General features: G+C 41.1%; 1 long non-coding RNA gene across 1 annotated transcript; it reads right to left on the bottom strand.

Moving 5' to 3' along the window:
* Positions 1–1,022: 1,022 nt before the first annotated feature.
* LOC123729878 (uncharacterized) lies at positions 1,023–10,035 on the bottom strand. Its single transcript, XR_006761575.1, has 4 exons — positions 9,809–10,035; positions 3,978–4,185; positions 2,037–2,201; positions 1,023–1,397 (listed from the first exon to the last, which is right to left on the bottom strand). It is a non-coding gene; the product is annotated as an uncharacterized lncRNA (long non-coding RNA).
* Positions 10,036–10,767: the final 732 nt, after the last annotated feature.

Genomic DNA, 10,767 nt, shown 5'->3' with positions numbered 1-10,767 from the left:
TGTCTTTCTGCTTTGGTCTGCTGCGTATATCAGCCAACCAGAGCGAATATTGATGATGATGTAAATCAAGTGTTATCAAGTGTTAATCAAATGTTATGCTGCTGTGGCAGCACTGTTGACATTTAAACTAGGTAGCTAGCTACACATTTGACTGGTGACCGCATCTCAAGCCATGCATGTTTGGATACCAGGAGTGCAGGGTAGACTGGTAAAAAGGCTCAACCTGGTGCACGAGAGCTCTGTACAGGGTAGACCAACAGGTGCCACCAATTGACAGGGAAGGGTAGGGGATGGCGTACTTGACGACGACTTGCAGGCAATGGGTTCAGAACAACAACGGCAAAACTTTATACAAAAAAGTATTATATCACCACTTTAAAGGGCACTTGGCGAGTGGGTTGGGCAAAGGGGCATGTGCCGGGCACAGGCTTACGCCTATCTTTGCACGTGTCTGATACTTTGTATGTATGCCCTCGCGAACGCATAATCAATTGAAGAGTTTGTCTTGGGTCATTATTACCTGCTGCAGAGCCATCTGTTAGCCAAGTCATACTGAGGCCTGTGCCAGGTAGCTCACGTGTTGGAGTGCATTGCAATCTGGAGGTATGTACTATAGCACTGGGTGAGTTGATGGAGGGATGGGAGAGAGGGGGTACTGCCAGATGGTCAGGTACACCACCCTCTTCACACAACCTAATGGGCCCAGGCATATTTAAGAGTACCAGGACTAAATATAATGACTCTCAGCATCAACTCAATGAAGCGGCAGCTTGAGAACTTGCTCTCATACTAACTGTGATGAACTATATCGAGGACTTATTGTGAGGCATATGTTATAGCGCAGTCTTGGCTTGCAATAATTATACTGTATGCACGTTTTACTATATATGACGCATAATTGGAATAGCAAGTAATTGGACTTTTCGATAAGCCATTGTAATACGTGAAACATGTTTCTTAGAAAGAATCGGAGTTGTTTATTTGGTCTTCATGTGAATAGAACAGAAGTAATAACATTCAAAGCATTAAACATATTTTCTCTATGATATCTACCTTGACAGCTACCTTTCACAGTGCATCATACATACAATATGTGTGACATCTAACATGAAGGGCATGCAGGCTGTTCAGTGTAGCCTAGGTTATAATGAGTGACATCCAACTGATGGGACTAGTGCAGACATAGAACAGTGTCTGATGAATGTGACTTCAGGGAGCTGTGATGCACTCAGAATTAGCTGACCTTTGGTCTGTATAACACCACAAGGACTCATGTCACCTCCACGTCTGAGACACCGCAGGTGATGACCAATTACATATCTAGTTTACACGTCAACCCCACACACACAGTTCAGGTCTTCATGTCCACTGAGGAAATCAAAGGAATATATAGGTAACTGCAAAAATAAAGGAAACACTTGAGTTAATAGGGGATACAAAGTATATTGAACACAGGTACTTCCACACAGCTGTGGTTCCTGAGTTAATTAAGCAAAGGAATAAACAGGTAACTGCCAAAATAAAGGAAATAATTGAGTAAATGAGGGATACAAAGTATATTTAACACAGGTGCTTCCACACAGGTGTGGTTCCTGAGTTAATTCAGCAATTAACATCCCATCATGCTTATGGTCATGTATAAAAATGCCCAGTTGCTCATTATTTTGGCTACCATGGCTAGAAGTAGTGATTTCAGTGACTTTGAAAGAGAGGTCTCAAAGGAGCATATGGGGTTTAAAGTGTGTGTGTGTGTGCATCAGTCTCCAGATCTCAACCCAATTGAACACTTATGAGAGATTCTGGAGCAGCGTTTTCCACCGCAATCAACAAAACAACAAATGATGCAATTTCAAGTTGAATAATGAAGTTGCATCCCTACAATATAGATCCAGACACTTCTAGAATCTATGCCAAGGTGCATTGAATCTGTTCTGGTTGCTTGTGGTGCCCCAACGCCCTATAAAGACACTTTATGATGGTGTTTCCTTTTTTTTGGCAGTTACCTGTGAAAAGAAAGTGAAAAGAGAAAGGCCCACCTGTAGCATCAAAAATAACCTTCATTATTTCCTTGTGTTTTTAGAAATACTTTTTTGACAGGCAGTGTGATCATCATCATTATGTCACACAAGGGAAAGACCTCATTTTGAACAGCAGAAGGTGACATTCGGTTTGTGTGACAGTCGTAGGTGATAATGAGGGATCTGTGTTTGGGAGGAAAAGAACACCAGCGTGATACATACTTGATATACAGCACCAGTCAAAAGTTTGGACATACCTATTCATTCCAGGGTTTTTCTTTATTTTTACTATTTTCTACATTGTAGAATAACATTAAAACTATGAAATAACTCATATGGAATCATGTAGTAACCCAAAAAGTGTTAAACAAATCAAAATATATTTGAGATTCTTGATGACAGCTTGCACGCGATTGGCATTCTCCCAACCAGCTTCAAACAGCTAGTCACCTGGAATGCATTTAAATTAGCAGGTGTGGCTTGTTAAAAGTTAATTTGTGGAATTTCTATCCTTCTTAATGTGTTTAGGGCCAATCAGTTGTGTTGTAACAAGGTAAGGGTGGTATACAGAAGATAGCAATATTTGGTAAAAGACCAAGTCCATATTACGGCAACAGCTCAAATAAGCCAAGAGAAATTAGGTCATCATTACATCATTACTTCAAGCCATGAAGGTCAGTCAAAATGGAAAATGTCAAGAACTTTGTGCAGTTTCTTCAAGTGCAGTCGCAAAAACTGGCTCTCATGAGGACCGTCACAGGAAAGGAAGATCCAGAGTTACCTCTGCTGCAAAGGATAAGTTCATTAGAGTTACCAGCCTTAGAAATTATAGCCCAAATAAATGCTTCACAGATTTCAAGTAACTGACACGTCTCAACATCAACTGTTCAGAGGAGACTGCGTGAATCAGGCCTTCATGGTTGAATTGCTGCAAAGAAACCACTACTAAAGGACACCAATAATAAGAAGAGACTTGCTTGGGCTAAGAAACACGAGCAATGGACAGTATACCGATGAGTCCAATCTGATGAGTCCAAATTTGAGATTTTTGGTTCCAACAGCCGTATCTTTGTGAGACACAGAGTAGGTGAACGGATGATCTCCGCATGTGTGGTTCCCACCGTGACGCATGGAGGAAGTGGTGTGATGGTGTGGGGGTTTATTTGCTGGTGACACTGTCTGTGATTTATTTAGAATTCAAGGCACACTTAACCAGCATGGCTACCACATCATTCTGCAGCAATACACCATCCCATCTGGTTTGCGCTTAGTGGGACTATCATTTGTTTTTCAACAGGACAATGACCCAACACACCTCTAGGCTGTGTAAGGGCTATTTGACCAAGAAGGAGAGTGATGGAGTGCTGCATCAGATGACCTGGCCTCCACAATCACCTGACCTCAACACAATTGAGATAGTTTGGGATGAGTTGGACCGCAGAGTGAAGGAAAAGCAGTCAACAAGTGCTCAGCATATGTGGGAATTCCTTCAAGACTGTTGGACAAGCATTACAGGTGAAGCTGGTTGAGAGAATGCCACGAGTGTGCAAAGCTGTCATCAAGCCAAAGGGTGGCTACTTTGAAGAATCTGAAATATTTGTTTAACACTTTTTTGGTTACTACATGATTACACATGTGTTATTTCATAGTTTTGATGTCTTCACTATTATTCTACAATGTAGAAAATAGTAAAAATAAAGAAAAACACTTTAATGAGTAGAGTGTGTCTAAACCTTTGACTGGTACTGTATTTAGATCACTTTTCTTGTGTATGTGAGTGTGACTTTCAACAAACAGGAACTTGATCATATTTGAGCCATGTGGATGGGGAGGGGAGCCAAGCATGTGATTATGACTTAGGAAACAACTTTACAAGCAAGTGTATTGGAGGTCACCTTTATCTATAGCTTATCAAATACACAAATTGCCATCTGAAAATGTGCAGGGGAGTAAACAAACCCTAGGTCCTGTTTGAAAGAGGGATGCTTCGTGCCACATATTCCTGCATGGATTGATCCCCTGGCCAGGCATGGAACTTGTGTCAGGTGAAGGGATGGGGTGGAGAGGAAGGTTGTGGTGGAGGATGTTTGGGATGTGTCACATTGTCAGCCAAGGAGCCTGGGCGAGAAGGAGAGGTGGAGGGCATTATCCGGCTAAATGAAAAAGCCTGTGGAACATGGAACGAAAGGTTGTTGTTGTGCAAGTCCTCAGGTCATAGGAAAGGTCACTCATCACGAGTTTGGCTATATCTATTTAATGTTAAATTATTTTATCTTCCTCTCATGTCACCTTAGTCCATTAAAGGAGCATTCAGTGTGTAAAATGTGGGTTTGTAAAAGATGAACGGTATAGACAGCAGCATACCTCGGGATGTAAAGCTACCGGTAATTTAACAAAGTTACCAGAACATTCAGTAATTTTGGTAATTAACATGTGACAATCTATTGTAACTTTGATCATTTATACTTGAACAAAAGTATAGACTGTTCCTTTTTTTATACGTGTCCATATTGTCCATGAGTTTCTAGTGGAGAGACGATATCGTTCAAGAGAAAATAGCCTAATTTTATTTTTAAAAAGCATCTAATCAACAATGGCATCATTTTTTATTAATTGCAACTAAAAACACCAGTGGTATTCACTAAGTTGATGGTTTATCTTCTTTAATTATGTTATATATTTTACAAGTGATAAGGCCACACGGAATGCCAGAGATAATTACAGACACCTGTGGTCATCTGATGTACCCAAAAAGGTCACTAGTTGTTTTGTGATACATTTCCCAAAACCTTGAAAGTTACCAAAATTCTGGTAGTATACTGGTGAACTTAGAATGTTACCAGTAATATACCCTCCCTTCGCAACCCTAAGCATACCAGTTCCAGGTGCAGTTTTATATACAGTAAAGCCCATTTCTCCTTACATAGTGTCAGTGTCAGTGTAGTGGAGATGAGAAATAGAGTCAATCGCAGGACACTGAACTGAGTAAAATATATGTATTTACTCTTAGAAAAGCTCATCAGTCAAAATCCACGCAGGTGTAACCGATGTGAAATGGCTAGTTAGTTAGCGGTGGTGCGCGCTAATAGCATTTCAATCGGTGACGTCACTCGCTCTGAGACTTGAAGTAGGGTTTCCCCTTGCGTTGCAAGGCCCGCGGCTTTTGTGGCGCGATGGGTAACGATGCTTCGTGGGTGTCAGTTGTTGATGTGTGCAAGGGTCCCTGGTTCGAGCCCAGGTTGGGGCGAAGAGAGGGGCGAAGAGAGGGACGGAACCTACACTGAAATGTAAGTCGCTCTGGATAAGAGCGTCTGCTAAATGACTAAAATGTAAATGTAAATGTACACTGTTACACAGGGATAAAACAAATATGACAAACACAACTAACACGACCAACAGTAAAATAATAACGCACAAAATATCATGATAACCAGTTTAAATAGGGAAATAATCATAACGAAATGGGAACCAGGTGTGAACAATCAAGACATAACAAATGGACAAAGAAACATGGATCGGTGGCAGCTAGAAAGCCGGTGACGATGACCGCCGAACGCCGCCCGAACAAGGAGAGGCACCAACTTCGGCGGAAGTCGTGACACATAGTGGACTGACTGAAGTGACGGGGATCTTCACCGTCTGTAGCTTCATGAAGTTATTTGACAGAATCATTACAGCCTACCAGAAAAATAACGCTACTACACAAGGCAAATGATTTGTGCATGCTGCTCACAATGTAAAATATGCTACAGCAAATGGATGTGGTTGGTGTGTTAAATTCAAACAGTGACATGAAAAGCAAGTGTTAGAGGTCTTAATCAAGCTTACAATACAGTCTTGTTTTACACTTCCAGCCATTAGTCACAAAGTTATTGGAAAGAAACACTCCCCTCCATCACGTGATGTTATAGATATGTTATGAAAGCTTGTTAGTCTAATTCGGGTCTTAATGATCTGAGTGCCAATGGTAATTTGCTGTGGATGGTAAAAGCCAGGCTCAATTATGCTTCCAGCTTTTAAAACAGACACGTCTCATCCCACAATTGACTCCATATACAAATGTGCACAATAACGTTCATTGTGGTTTGCAGCCTGATAGATGGACTTAATAACCCTTACCTCACATTAGGACAGCTCAAATGGATGTTTCTGTTGACTCAAAGTTGTTCTCTCTCCAATCAGAATGTAATGGAGGGAATTCATTGATCTGATTTCCATGTAATGCTGCTGTTGCTGTTTTTCTCAGAAACACAGTATTTATCTCTCTGATAATATTTATATCTCTGAGCTACAGCATCACTTCCACCTCTGTTTATTGATCTGGACACACAAATGAAGCATCGCTCATTGAAGGAGCCTTGTTGCACAAAGAACACAGCAGCCTGCATCCATTCTGTAATGAGGAGTAAAACACTCAACAAACCACTCCCATATTGAGGTACAGTAAAATCATAGAATGGGATCTTGAATGGACTTAGTATTAGGCCTTCCTATTGGTAAGAAATGCCTCCCACTCCTATTGAGTGAAATGTACTTTTCAAGGCAACTCATTCCTGCAGGCTATACCTCATTGATAAGATCATTATTTTTACCTTCATCACAAAGCTCCCTGTCTCTGTGAATGCAACAACAAAAAATCTGTAGATATATATATATATATATATATTTTAAATATAATGCACATAACATCTAATCATTTTCTATAATCATTTCATGATGGTATTTCTCTGTGCATGTATTCAGTGTGTACAAGAAACTACTCTAGGCTCGATAGAAATCAAATGAAACGCTCGATACCCATAAGGGAAATACCAACCAATGAGAGGGGTGTGACCTGTTGATTTGAAAGTAACGTGTTTTAAATAGGCTTTCTCCTGAGTTAAGAGCAGGAAAATGTACCCAGATGTGAGAGAGAGGAAATGGGCTTAGTGCATGTTATTGTTTCCTTGTCTGGACATGGCCCCATGTACATTGAGATTTAATTCAGGAGAGATCCATAAAGCAGAATTCTTTCCTCAACACCCTCGGGATGGCATATTTTATTCATGAGCACTATAAAAATAAAGGTTTGCTCTGATAAACCCAGGGCAAGTAACATATTCTGAGAGCTAGGCCAGATGCTGGTTCTAAATTGATACTAACAACACAGCACAGCAGCCATGCTTCCAGCCATTTCTCCAGAGTGGTTCAGGGTTAGTTCCAGCCACTATTGACCCACGGTAGTTCATGACCAAGCATATAAGCATATACTTGCTATACTTACAATTGGCATTTGTGTCTGTCAATTAAATATATATGCTACTGTTTTATTTGTCTACCACCGTATTGCACTGTATTTGCAACAGCATTGGCAGTGCTAATTGCTTACCGTGCTGTGCAGAGACTTGTAGGTGCTCAATGGGAATAATTTGCTAATGTGTTCCTCGTCACATTTTCCAGTTTCTTTGCCCTTCTGTGAAACGTGCAACAGCTGAACTGATTGACAGCTGGCGTCATGTTCTGTAACTACAGCATCTGACAAGGTTGTGTCAGATGAGAATTGTCAGGACTGTGCTGGGAAATATTTACTGTCTTTTTTTTGTCCTCTCTCTATTCCTCCCTTTCTCACCCACATTACATGCCTAAACACAACACCCTACTGCACACACGCACACATGCACTCGCACACTTCAATTGATTATTTAATGACGAAGGCTGCAGAAGAAAGAACATTCTTTCCATCTCTGTCATTGGCATCTTGGGGGGGGGGGCATTTGAAGTCAGAAAAAAAGCAAAAGAAGAGTTTTATTCTCAGCATCCCAATGTTATTCTTCCCTCTCAAAACACTGACCGACAAATAGTCTATGGTGTGCCATGAACATCAACCACAGAGTGCTATCAGGACGTTACGCAATTTAAGAACTTATATGCTAAGGCTACTACACATATACTGTACACCGAGTGTACAAACCATTAGGAACACCTGCTCTTTCCATGACATTGACTGACCAGATGCATCCAGGTGAAAACTAGGATCCCTTATTGATGTCACTTGTGAAATCCACTTCAATCAGTGTAGATCTAGGGGATGAGATAGGATTTTTAAGGCTTGAGACAATTGAGACATGGATCATGTATGTATGCCATTCAGAGGGTGAATGGGCAAGACAAAAAGTGCCTTTGAACGGGGTATGGTAGTAGGTGCCAGATGCACCGGTTTGAGTGTGTCAAGAACTGCAACGCTGCTGGGTTTTTCACACTGAACGGTTTCCCCTGTGTATCAAGAATGGTCCACCACCCAAAGGACATCCAGCCAACTTTACACAGCTGTGGGTAGCATTGGCGTCAACATGGGCCAGCATCCCTGTGGAACACTTTCAACACTTTGTAGAGTCCATGCCCCAACGAATTGAGGCTGTTCTGAGGGCAAAAGGGGGTGCAACTCAATTTTACGAAGGCGTTCCTAAAGTTTTGTACACTTAGTGTATATTCTGTATACTCTTAGATTTGTTTCTTGTTGTGTAACTTCTGCAGGAATGATGATTAATGATGATTATTTATGCTAGAAATGCCACGGTAAGGCCAATGTGATGCCATTGGAAAGCGTTGGCAGAAGACTGACAGTTAGTTGTGGTGTCCTTGATATCCTGTCTTCATGCCTGCCGTGGGCAATCAGGTGATCACATATTGACAGCTACATTCAACATGGCGGTTGTCTCGTTTGATTTCAATCAGAATGACTAACGACTGCAATGCATAGCTCATACATATGAACGCAAATTGCAACACCAACTTGCTTGGCAGCATTTGTGGTTATGCAGGTATTTAGCAGGTTATGTCGGTGTCTTGACATTTAAACAAGAACCAGCAATTATGGCACCAAAATGTTAAATAAAATATTAATGATAAAGAAAGTGGCTTTATTTTTTGTTGTTGTGATACTGTTTTAAATGCTAAACGTGCGTTTGTATAGGGACCCTTACCATGTGAGGTGTCAATCTAGCATCCGTCATGTAAAAGTCAAAACCGTATTAGAATGGATGGCTTTGCCTAAAAGATGAAAGGCGTTAAATCGTGGGTGTTTCTGTGATTAAATGTCAGCTGTCACTCTGCATGGGAGAGCTGCTGGTTCCCTTCACCACCTACAGGAGGCTATGCCAGTCCACATGGGGTAAGGCTGGGTGGAGAGAGAGTATGTGTGTGTGTGTGTGTGTGTGTGTGTGTGTGTGTGTGTGTGTGTGTGTGTGTGTGTGTGTGTGTGTGTGTGTGTGTGTGTGTGTGTGTGTTTGCGTGTGTGTGCTCTGAACTACTGGGAAATGAGGTTCAGTATTAAAATGAACTTTGTCCGTTGGTAGAGTGGAAATCTTTTATCTGCATCCGTGCAGAAATAATGGAAGTTTTGTGGAGCATTCAAGATTGATCTGGGGAAACTCTCAGGCGATGTCTATGCTCCATTTGGGAACGATTTACCTTGACTACAGATCCCTAACACATTTATTAAACATATATAAGCATGTCATGAACGTGTTATAACAGGTCCCAACCGCATTATTAAAGGTTAATTAAATATATTCATAGCATATCTCTAGCACATTCATGTCATGCTATGCAAGAGTTCAAATGTAGTACTGTATCTAAATAGATACATAATTACAATGAAATAGTAGAGTCATCAGTATGGCTATTTTCAAAAGTGTGCATCTGCTATACAAGTGTTAGTGAATATGCCAAAAGGCCAAACAATGTTATGCTGATATATAGCCTGTACCAGCCCCATTTCCCCCACTGGCCTGTATAGGCCTGTGACTTACCTTCTGCTTCTTATTCTCACTGAGGTCAATGGTGCATGAAGATCCCCACAGGGTTTAATCCTCATGGTAAATTGATCAAATCATGTAGTTGAGGGTCATATCATAACTCTCTCGTAACTTATTAACAGTCCTCCTCCACATCACAATTAAGTTGGTCATACTGTTCTGTAACGCACACATGAAAGGTCCACTGGTGTACTGGACACCCCGGCAGCCCCCGCAAAGCAGGGAGGGGGACCACAAACTCTGGGGGCGCAAGCGCCTGTCATCGGTCTATTTTTTTAATGTAATAATTCATTTTGACAGTAACCCTCCAAAAAGTCATTCATTCATAAACCTTCGGGCAGCAGGTGGCCTAGTGGTTAGAGCGTTGGACTTGTAAATGAAATGTTGCAAGCTGACAAGGTAAAACTCTGTTGTTCTGCCCCTGAACAAGGCAGTTAACTCACTGTTCCTAGGCTGTCATTGAAAATAAGAATTTGTTCTTAACTGACTTGCCTAGTTAAATAAAGGTAAAAAAAATTCCATATGTACTATGAAGTTAAGTGTTTGTTACTTGGGCTTCAGGAATGTGACTGAAAAAGTGCCCCAGGTCTTAAAATATAGAAAAATTAACTGTTTGGAAGTACAAGGGAGATATTGGCGAACAAATGCCATGGTCAAGACTACGACGGCGCCATTGCTGTGAGTGGAGCGTACTGATGTTTTCAAAAGCTCATATCAGGCCAATAAATTGGTGATCATACAGATGATCATATTTTGCAGACAACAATTCTTGAGGGCTTGAACCAAAAAAGCGGTTAGCGATTTTCGTTCATACTGGTGAGTTTGAGTTGTTTGGTTACAATATCAACAGTCCCTTATCTCTGGTATATCTTGGAATGCATCAGTCAAGTCTAAATTGTGCTCAGTCCAATAGACATGTATAGCACAATGTCTCAGGAAAGACTGTCTGGGTT

The sequence above is a fragment of the Salmo salar genome, chromosome ssa23 (genome assembly GCF_905237065.1).
Source record: "Salmo salar chromosome ssa23, Ssal_v3.1, whole genome shotgun sequence".
Classification (NCBI taxonomy): domain Eukaryota; kingdom Metazoa; phylum Chordata; class Actinopteri; order Salmoniformes; family Salmonidae; genus Salmo; species Salmo salar.
The sequence above is the reverse complement of the archived record's forward strand: the minus strand, read 5'-3'. Positions and strand labels throughout refer to the sequence as shown.